This window comes from Chlorocebus sabaeus, chromosome 14, assembly GCF_047675955.1.
Source record: "Chlorocebus sabaeus isolate Y175 chromosome 14, mChlSab1.0.hap1, whole genome shotgun sequence".
Classification (NCBI taxonomy): Eukaryota; Metazoa; Chordata; class Mammalia; order Primates; family Cercopithecidae; genus Chlorocebus; species Chlorocebus sabaeus.
The window spans coordinates 90,074,248-90,085,548 of NC_132917.1; positions in this window are offsets into that span (position 1 = coordinate 90,074,248).

Genomic DNA, 11,301 nt, shown 5'->3' on the forward strand with positions numbered 1-11,301 from the left:
TTAAAAATGGGAGTTTGGTTTTCTGTGGACAGTGTGGGGTGGGGAGATGGGGTGACGGTTCAATGGGATAGAGGACTGGGTGTGGAGGTGAATGGGGTGGGGGACAGGGGTGCAGGGGTAAGGGGGGCGAATCCTGTCACCAAAGGGGCTGGACTTTCTTCCCTGGCAGGCTCAGCCGCACTTGGGATGTGGAAACCTTGGTGGGGGCAAGCAGCAAAACAAAAACAAAACTTTAGCTGGTTTCCAATCACTCACCATGCTGCTTCTTTATAAATCATTTTAAAGTGATTTCACTAATAAAATTCAGCATGTACAATGTTTTATTTTTAATGTATACATTTTAAAGCATAATGTTACATACAGTATGGAAAGGTGCATAGTGAAAGAAATCATTTCCATAATATATCAACCTCCTGGCTAAAAATTCTTTGGATAAAATCCAATATTTATTTTATATCAATGGACACCTGTGGTTTTCACTGAGGGACCTTAGAGGGAAACTTTGAAGTGGGAAGGTGGTCTGTGTTCTTGAACAGAAGAACATATTTTTCTGAAGTTCTGAGCTCTTTCTGTGTTTGTAAATTTTACATAATCCAAATAAAGTTATCAGAGTGTTAAAATTACTCTGGCATTAAGAAAACTTTTGAAATGGAGTCAGAAAGACTTGCCTTTCTACATATGAAAATGTGCTTAATTTCCACAAGTTATTTACTAACAGCTGAAACAATGAATCAGTGAATGGAACTGGTTAGAAAATCCAGGAACACCCCAATATGTGTAAGAATTTATTAGGTTGCTGCAAAAGCAATTGCAGTTTTTGCCGCAATTAAAAGTAATGGCAAAACCGCAACTGCTTTTGCACCAATATAATAGAATTCAATAATGGTGACATTTCATATTAGTAGGAAAAGATGAATTACTCATAAATGAAGTGCCTGCTGACTATTTGGAGAAAACTGGCTAGATTTTTATGTCACAGAAATAAGTTCATTATGGAATACAGATTAAAATTTTTAAATGCACAAAATAAGAAAGATAACAGAAAAAACACAAATGCCTACTTATATTGATACATGTTTATATTCCTACAAATATCATAAGCACACATTCTGAAGGTCGATTTAGCAAAATAAAAAATTAAAACCTCCTGTTTATAAGAAAAAAATTAACAAAAGACAGTATGTATATACGCATATTAGATAAAAAAGTGATTTTCATTTTACGGAGAATTGTTCAAATCAACATGAACTCATTTAAAATAGAGCAAACCATTTTTTTTTCAGATATTCAAGCAACCTATGCACATATGAAAAAATATCTAGTGTTCCTGGGAGGAGAAAGTATTTAAGTTAAAAAAGGAGGCCGGGCGTGGTGGCTCACGCCTGTAATCCCAGCACTTTGGGAGGCCGAGGCGGGTGGATCACGAGGTCAGGAGATCAAGACCATCCTGGCTAACACGGTGAAACCCCATCTCTACTAAAAATACAAAAAATTAAAGATCACACCACTGCACTCCAGCCTGGGCAATAGAGCAAGACTTCATCTAAAAAAAAAAAAAAAAAAAAAAAAAGGAAGGAAATACTGAAATACTGTTTCTATCCACAAGTTTGTGAGGGTAAAGAGTAGCAGTACATATACTGCTGTTTAAAGTTTACATTTCTGATGACTTTTCAAATAGAAAATTTGTTGGTAAGTATTACACTTTAAAATAATGTATGTGCCCTTCACCCATCAATTCCATTTTACTAAAATATCCTGGGAAATAGAGATACATGCAATTTGTTTTTCTCAGCACTGCTTAAAATAGCAATGTATTTGGAAAACCTCTTATAATGGATTTTATAAATTTTATAAATTTACCAATAAATTTCAGTGCATCCATAGGATGGGACAATAGTGGACCTTTGCAGGTGTCAGTAGATACAGATGTATGATGAGGTGTGAAGATGTACTTTGATTATACATATACACAGTCTATGGTGTTTGTAAGCCAAATATGTGTACAAAATATAGCATTTCTTCTTTTCTGGAAGGTGTATTGTGATATTTTTTCATCTCTCTGATGTATAAATGATCAGTATGTTTAAAACTTCTAGTAAATGTTTTTTATTAATGAAATTATCCTTGGGAAAAGAAGAAATGTAAATCTTGCACAGAAAAAATAATTGTCACTTTCTATTTTATTTTATTGTTTATTTGTTTGTTTGTTTATTTTTGAGACGGCGTCTCGCCCTGTTGCCAGCCTGGAGTTCAGTGGCATGATCTCAGCTCAGTGCAACCTCTGCCTCCCAGGTTCAAGTGATTCTCCCACCTCAGCCTCCTGAGTAGCTGGGATTACAGGTGTGTGCCACCATGCCTGGCTAATTCTTGTATATTTTAGTGGAGACGGGGTTTCACCATGTTGGCCAGGCTGGTCTCAAACTCCTGACCTCAGGTGATCCCCCTGCCTCTGCCTCCCAAAGTGCTGGGATTACAGGTGTGAGCCACTGTGCCTGGCCTTATTTTTAATTTTTTGTTTATTGGTATCTTCTGTGAACTTTTAGCCTCTTCAAAAGTAGAGGGAATATTTTTATTTGTGTTTGATTATTTTATTATGCATAGATTTTAGTGTACAAATATGTTTTTATTATAGTTTTATTACGTATATGCAAACAATTTTAAATTAATCATTTTAGTTTACCGGTGTCCTCATGAAAATGAAAACGAGCAAATACAAGTGATTATCACTATTCCAAAAGCACCGCTTTAATTTATAGTTTTTTTCATAATAAACATCCCAATTGTATGTATGCATTCTTTCAATCCAGTTACTCATCAAGTATAATCTGAATATCTATTGTGTAGCAGACACATTCTACCATCTCTCAGGACTCTTCCACCCTTAACAACTTCATGTTTAGCTGCCCAGCCTGAGCAAGCTGAGAGATTTAAAATGGAAGCATTAGGACTGAATCCCAATTGGATCCTTTATTCCTTTTTTTTTTTTTTTTTGAAACAAAAGCAATTCTGAAGTTAGAAAATAGTAAAAGATAACCTTTAACTGACCTTTCAAAAACTTACAACAGTCTCAAATACTACTATTAATCATTGCAAATACCTAAGTTACATAACATTCTATAAGTATTGAAAAAAATGAGCCATACCCATTCATTTGAATACTGAGTTTTCTTTGGGTTTTTTTTTTTTTTTTTTTTTAATTGAAGTAAGAATTACTTTGCTTTAAAAATTTGTTGTTTTTATTTTTGCCTTCTTTTTCCACAGTACTTTATTTAGGTGCCACTTATATGAGTAGAACTGCCTGTTCTATGTACTTAATGTAAGGCATCATGGATTGGGTGATGCCACATTATATATCAATCAGATAATGTTTAAAATGTTGCCAGTTATAATTGTAATAAATAATGAATCGTACACAGTATCCCAATGTCAGGAGATGCTACTATATAGGAGAATAGTGAGAAAATGAGCATCTGAGAATGATTGAAATACAATGATACATCTAATCTTTAATAGATACCTCAATGTAGATATGATTGTATCATTTTACTTAATTAAAATGTCTTGGCCGGGCGCGGTGGCTCAAGCTTGTAATCCCAGCACTTTGGGAGGCCGAGACGGGCGGATCTTGAGGTCAGGAGATCGAGACCATCCTGGCTAACACGGTGAAACCCCCTCTCTACTAAAAAATACAAAAAACTAGCCGGGCGAGGTGGCGGGTGCCTGTCGTCCCAGCTACTCGGGAAGCTGAGGCAGGAGAATGGCGTGAACCCGGGAGGCGGAGCTTGCAGTGAGCTGAGATCCAGCCACTGCACCCCAGCCTGGGCGACAGAGCAAGACTCCGTCTAAAAAAAAAAAAAAAAAAAGTCTTTATAAGAAGTAATATCTAAAAATTATTGAGCTGTTATTTGTGTTAGAAAGTATTCTAAATGCTGTACATAGATTCTCATGTAAGCATCACAGCAGTGTTCTGTGGGATAGCTACTATTCTCTTATATATTTTATTGATAAGGAAATTGAAGCAAAGAAAGGCTAAATAATAGCTAAGTGACATTAAACTGAATCCAAAAGTCAAGCTTTTTCTATTAAATAGCCTGCTCTTTCATTAATATGGTGAGTAATAAGCGCTAACAAAGGTTGTACTTTCTTCACAAGAAAATTAAATATTTGTTGTGAAGACAGAGAAATAACATGCTAATTAATGCTTACAGTTACCTGTTTTAAAAAGTCCTGTCACTCTCACAGGACTGCCCTACATTTGGCCTGTGCCACTGGCCAACTGGAAGTCATATCTCTCCGGGTGTCCAGAAGATGTGAGCTTAACCTCTACGACCGTGAATGCAGGACACCTCTGATCAAGGTATACAGTAGCCGACTCTTTGAGCATGAGATGGATTTGGTTTAAGAATAAAATGAACTTATCTCATTGGATACCACTATATAACTAGTTAGTAAATCCTATGGAGTGTTTGTTTTGATTTTTCACTATTTGCATGTTTCTTGGTCTAATACTGACAGGCTGTACAACTGAGGCAGGAGGCTTGTGCAACTATTCTGCTGAAAAATGGTGCCGATCCAAATATTATAGATTTCTATGGAAGGAGTGCTCTACACTATACGGTGTATAATGAAGATACATCCATGATAGAAGAACTTCTTTTACATGGTACAGATATTGAAGAATGCAGCAAGGTATAGATCAACCAACGTTATTTTCAAACTATCTGAAATGCATTTATTTTAACATTGACACATGTAAGAGTCAATTTTTCATATTTGGAAGCTCAAACATTCCTTGAATGAAAATATTTTGAAATGCCTTAACTGTCTAAGATTTTACTTTAAATACTGGAACTTTTAAAGAAGCATTATAGAGTACAACTTTTCTTCATGCACTTATGGTAAATAATTATAAAAACAAATGAATTACAATAAATTTATAATTCATGACAACTGAATTTGGGAAAGGGAATAGTTAAGTGTTTTTCCACTAAATTACTTTTTTTCTAATCAGTGTGAAGTGACACAAGAAAGTAAAATTTGCCCTTCTAAATAGACTTTATTTTAAATTTCAAAGAAAATTAAAGCATTTCACAATAAATGTCCTTCTTGCTGCTGTTGACAAGTATTGTATGTGAAGGTGATTTCATTTGAAAGTGATTCCTCTGTGGAAAGGCTTAAGAGGGAAAAATGAAGAAAAGGAGAGCAATCAGAAATGCACAAGCTAATTTGGAAATCAGGTAATGAGGGAAAATACTGTGGAGAAGATTTTTGTGTGTTTTGTGGTTTGTTTTCTATTTTTATGTTGAGACAAGGATCTCTCCAGTTTTGGGGATAATTATTCTTACTTTGGGCAAGAGTTTGTGAGTTATAAAATTGCCTAGGGATCAGTTTTGGTAGGACTCTGAGGAAACCAGGTTGGCAGTGAATACAGGCGATGAAGTGGCACACAGTTCAGCAGAGAGAAGAACACAGAATTAATGGACATTACTCAATTCTGGCAGAAACAGTCACTTAGATAAGCATCTAAACCTACTCTCAAGTCCAGAATGTCTTGATGGGCAGGTGGGAGATAAGGAGCTTATAAATAGTAAAATCAAGTTGGATTTTGAGTTTACTAGTCTCTTCTCTACCCCTATCCAGGAAAAGTAAATGGAGTTTTCAGTGAACGGCTCTATCTTTTGCTCTTTCCTCTTTTCGGCCAAATCCCAAATGATAAAGGGCATTTGCCATGCGGGTGAGAGATGAGACTGAAGTGATTATCCACTGTGCTAGTCCGCAGTTAGAATTGTGCATGATAGTAACCTGGAGAAATTAAAAGCAAATCTCTAATCTAGGATATCCCCTGATGATTTTAATATAGTAAATCTAATATTTACTATTAAATATTACTGGACATGTATGTTGTAAAATATTTCCTTGAAGCTGGGCATGGTGGTGCCTCTAGCCAGAGCAACAGAATAAGACACTGTCTCTAACAACAACAACAACAACGACAACAACAACAACAACAAATTTCTTGAGACACTGATAGGCTGCTTGTTAAGAACCACTGAATAGATAAGTATATTGTAAATTCCCATATCTCAAAAACATAAAAAATCTCTAGAAGAGTTGGATGATAGGTGCTGCTTCCTTTAAATTTCTCCTTTCCAATGATATTAGCCTGACTTTTATCTGTCTCTACTTCTGTGGTTGGGAAGTTAAAAGGACTATTATTTGCAGTATCCATCAGCTGAAGAATAACATCTTTTCTTTGCCACCATCACTTATTCACTGCCATTCATAGGGTCGTTAGAAATTTACTATTGGGTACTCTTTCAATAAGTAGAGACTGATTCTTTCAGGACTTTGAGTCTCTTTGTTATCATTCTGGTGATTAGGTCAATACATCATTATTAAAAGCAGGGTTCTCTCAATTCCAATATAAAAAATTCTAAACCTTTTTTAAAAGCTGAAGCTCTATTATGGACTGCCTCAGTATGTCAGTTAAGTACACAGAACTACGGCATAATCAGGATAGCAGTTTTAAACACTGAAAACCATGAAGTTAGTAAGAATACGGAGAATACATGTAGGGCATTATTAGAGCTTTAATTGATAAGCCATTGTATTTTTGTTTCTGATTTATATTTTACCTAAAATAAAAAAATTAGGTAACAATATGGAAACTAGAATAGTAATTTAATATTATTTTAATAATATAGTTGCAGCAGTCCTATGAACTAATTATCCATTTGATGAACAGTCTGGGAAAATTAAACATAAATTATAAATGCATGCATGTTGTAAAAGTGCTTAAAGTGGGTATTATGACTCTTAGTAACAATTTTTATTGCATTCTTGGGCCTGTTATGGAAAAAAAAATCTGAAACTAAAGAAAGGAAGTATTTTACATGAAAATACTTGCTTTACATACAATCACTTGGAGACATATCCATAGCAAATATAAAAGTACAAGGTCTATAGTCTAAATGTGTCCCATAGATGTGTTTAGTTTGCCCCTATAAATTGTCTCAACATGGAAGGTTTAGGAGAGTCACGCACAGATCTGGATTCCAGGCTTCTCTTCAAGAATCCTTTCTGGTGTCCCTTGAGCCTATCTCACGTTTAGGATGCTGTGCAGAGGCTGCCCCTTTCTATGAGGCGTGTGGTCTCCATTCTGCTACTGTGCCCACCTAGGTACTTCATGTCCTCAGGTCATCTCTCTTGCCTCTGTAGGGATGACTTTGCAAGCCCTGTTTTATAGTATATTTTAGCAAATATTTCAAGGTTTTCAAGACATTTTATATTTATTTAAATGTAGAGTCTATATTTTACATAAATCCCTTAGTAATGTGGTTGAACTTTTGAATTTAGATGGTGGTGTTTTTATAAACTATTTTTCTTTATATATACCATAAATAATCATCTTCCCATTAGAATGCATGTAAGCTTTTTAAGGTGAATAATGGTATAGTTGCATAGGTTATGCATATTGTAGACAACATTGTATTTTTCTCTTCAGCATTGGCTCCTAAACATGCCAGTAATTGGCCCGGCCCAGTGACTCACGCCTGTAATCCCAGCACTTTAGGAGGCTGAAGCGGGCGGATCACGAGGTCAGGAGATTGAGACCATCCTGGCTAACACGGTGAAACCCTCTCTCTACTAAAAATACAAAAAAATCGGCTGGGTATGGTGGCACATGCCTGTAGTTCCAGCTACTCGGGAGGCTGAGGCAGGAGAATGGCGTGAACCCGGGGGGCAGATTTCTCAGTGAGCAGAGACCCTGCCACTGCACTGCAGCCTGGGCGACAGAGTGAGACTCCATCTCAAAAAATAAATAAATAATAAATAAATAAATAAATAAATAAATAAAAAATAAATACACGATGCAAGTAATTTAGCGGCTTTCATTATGCTATAAATAATTCATATAGGTCATTATTAGAGCTTTAATTGATAAGCCATTGTATTTTTATTTCTGATTTATATTTTACCTAAAATAAAATTTAAGTAAGAATTAATATGGAAACTAGAATACAAATTTTTAAAGGAGTTATGTACCAGGATCCTAAGATTATAATTACATAAATATTTTCACCAGGGTCCTAAGATTGTAATCAAGAATAATATTTCATACAGAGCTTTCTGACAGCTAAGATAAAAATATTGCTAGAAAAAACCCCATGGACTATTTAATAACAAGCAGTGAAAGTTCATTTGAAGCCTATCTCTATTAATTCAGAGCCCAGCTCTCCGAATTGAAAAGAGATAGGCTTCAAATGAACTGTCAATCGTGTCAGATTCTCGGATGACAATGTCAGGTGCTCCTGTTCCAAATGGATCAGGAGGACCTGACATTGTCATCCGAGATTCTGACACCATCGATGGAAGAGAATCAGGCAAGTGTGTGTCACCCAGAGGAAACCTCCACCTTTACTGGTAAGTTCGCACAACTGTATCCCTGAAACTCTCATTTCTCAGATGTTAATCTTCTCCATAATAAGTATTTACAATAGGGGTTAGGTGAAGTTCAAAAGATTTCTCAAATACTGGACACGTAATGCACAGTTTTGTAACATTTTTCAAACATGGGTGATCATGGAGTCTTTCTTTTGGGGTATAGTGTGCAACTTCTGGTAAAGTAAATATCCTTTGGAATATATTAATAGTTTAAGAAACCCTGCTCTATAGGTAATAATTTAGAACATTAATAAAAATACCTGAAACATTTCTTACTATGTCTTAGAGTTTCAGGACATAGAGAAAAAAATACAGCTCCTGCCCTAAAGAAGCTCCTGGCTCAGGTGGGAAACAATGAAATCCTTGAAATGTGCTGTGCTAAATGCTGTGACAGAAGCAAAGATTCTTGGAACTGGTAAATGTTTGAAGTGAGCTTTGGAGATGACCAGAGTTCTTGTGGTGAGGCTGAGAAGATTGTTTCCAGGGGAAGGAGCAGAACCTAGAAAAGCATCGAGGAGTCAAAAGAAAAGGACCACCTCTTATGTCCTTTCATTTGTATATATTCAAGCTCATAGGATCTTACGTAAGGTTTTCAGTTCAGTTGGTAAATATGTAATTTTGTGATTATAAATTGTTGCTGTTGTTTTACAGTATGAATATCAACCACTTTTACTTGCTATGAGTCGAGCAAAACTGAGCATGGTGGAATTTTTATTAAAGAACAATGCAAATGTAAATGCAATTGATTTTCTTAACAGGTACAGACCACAGTCCTTATTATGTTGTTTTTAAACCTGAGTGTCATTTTAGAGTGGTGGCAGTCACTCAAGTCAGAAATATTACATTAATAAGAAGACTAACTTTTAATTATTGGGATATAGTGAGAAATATCAACACGGATTATCACTTAGGTAGAAAAACAATTATTTGAACTGAGTAACATAAAGAACAGTGCATAGCAGGATTCATCTCTCTCTATAGACATCATACACATAAAAGGCTTCTATATATAGAAATCTCTGTATATTAATAGATGTTTGTTATTTGTAATATGATGTGGTGTTATTTATAATGTAATAATGTGATGCTTTTGATTGTGTGATCTTATGTTAGCTAAAGGGGTTTCATGTTAGCTTTTCATTTCTACTGTGTTTTGATGTTGTTTTTAATTGATATGGGGAGAGGGAGGAAAGATAGCTTTAAATGGATAAAACTTTAATGAAGACAAGCTTTAGGTTCACACAGGACTGGGTTTAATCCCCAGCTTTCCCACTTGCTAGATGTGTGACCTTGGTAACATTACTTATCACCAAGCATGTTTTCTTCTGTGAAAAGGAGGGTAATAATATATCCTTCAAGGGTGGTTGTGTGTAAGTAACATTATATATATATAATGTTAGAATGTCCCGCTAACAGAGCAAGGTGCTGATGTTTTGGAAACAATGGCTGAGCATATAAGTATGTGCTCATATATATATACACACACACATTGTAATGTGTATGTAAGTCTATAATGTAAGTAACATCATATATATTATATATTATATACAATATATAATATATTTATAGATAATATATAATATACATATGAATTATATATTTTATAGATAATATATAATATACTATATATTATATATATGTTACTTATACACAACCACCCTTGAAGGATACATTATTATCCTCCATATATATATATATGGTGTTTAATGCCTAGCACATGCTTATAAGCATCATTAACTGAAGCCACGACTACTACTATTAGCATTTCTATTAATATTATTGTTTCAAGCCTGCAGATAGCTCTTACCTGACCCCTTAGCTGATTTTGCATTATAATATATAATATCAGACTAGGGAAGAAATGAATAATTTTTCACTTAAATTTGCCTACTGTAGATAGGTGGCCTGAGCATAGTTTCTTGCCCATCAAAGGACTTTCAGTTAGCAACTTGATGTCACACCACAGTGGGACAAGAGGCTTCCTTTTTGTTCCTTGCTTTTAACCTTTGTGGTAATTTACAAAGATAAACCCTTGAGCACCCAAGATGCTTGTTTCTTAGTACATGTAATTGGGTTAATTCTATATGGACAGGCAACATATTAAGTTGATAAAGTATTTAAACTTAGCTTTTAAAATGTCATTAAAGTTTTTAATTACTTCTCTTATTTTAGATCCCTCATACTTGCTGTTGCTCTTGGAGAAAAAGATATAGTCATTCTTCTTCTGCAGCACAATATTGATGTGTTTTCTTGAGATGCGTATGGAAAGACTGCAGAAGATTATGCAATCGAGACTCAGAATAAAGTGTAAGTCTTTACATAAAAAGGCTAATGAACACTAAATTGAAGCTTAAAATTGCATCTTATATATCGGGTGAGATTTCATAGTTTGGTTTAAGTAGTTTTCAAGTGACAAATTTTCAGGTTTTTAAGTTTTCAAGAGTTGTGTAACTTCGTCAGCCAGAAATCAAGCAGAAGGCTAGATAAGTAGCAGTAGGTGTGGGATTCTTGATATTGAAACTTTTAGGACTCCCATTATTATTGTATGGGAGTCTAAGTCTCTTTATAAGTCTCCAAGGACTTGCTTTATGAATCTGGGTGCTTCTGTATTGGGTGCATATATATTTAGGATAGTTAGCTCTTTCTGATGGATTGATCCCTTTACCATTATGTAATGGCCTTCTTTGTCTCTTTTGATCTTTGATGGTTTAAAGCCTGTTTATCAGAGACTAAGATTGCAACCCCTGCTTTTTTTTGTTTTCCATTTGCTTAGTAGATCTTCCTCCATCCCTTTATTTTGAGCCTGTGTGTATCTCTGCCTGTGAGATGGGTCTCCTGAATACAGCAGACTGATGG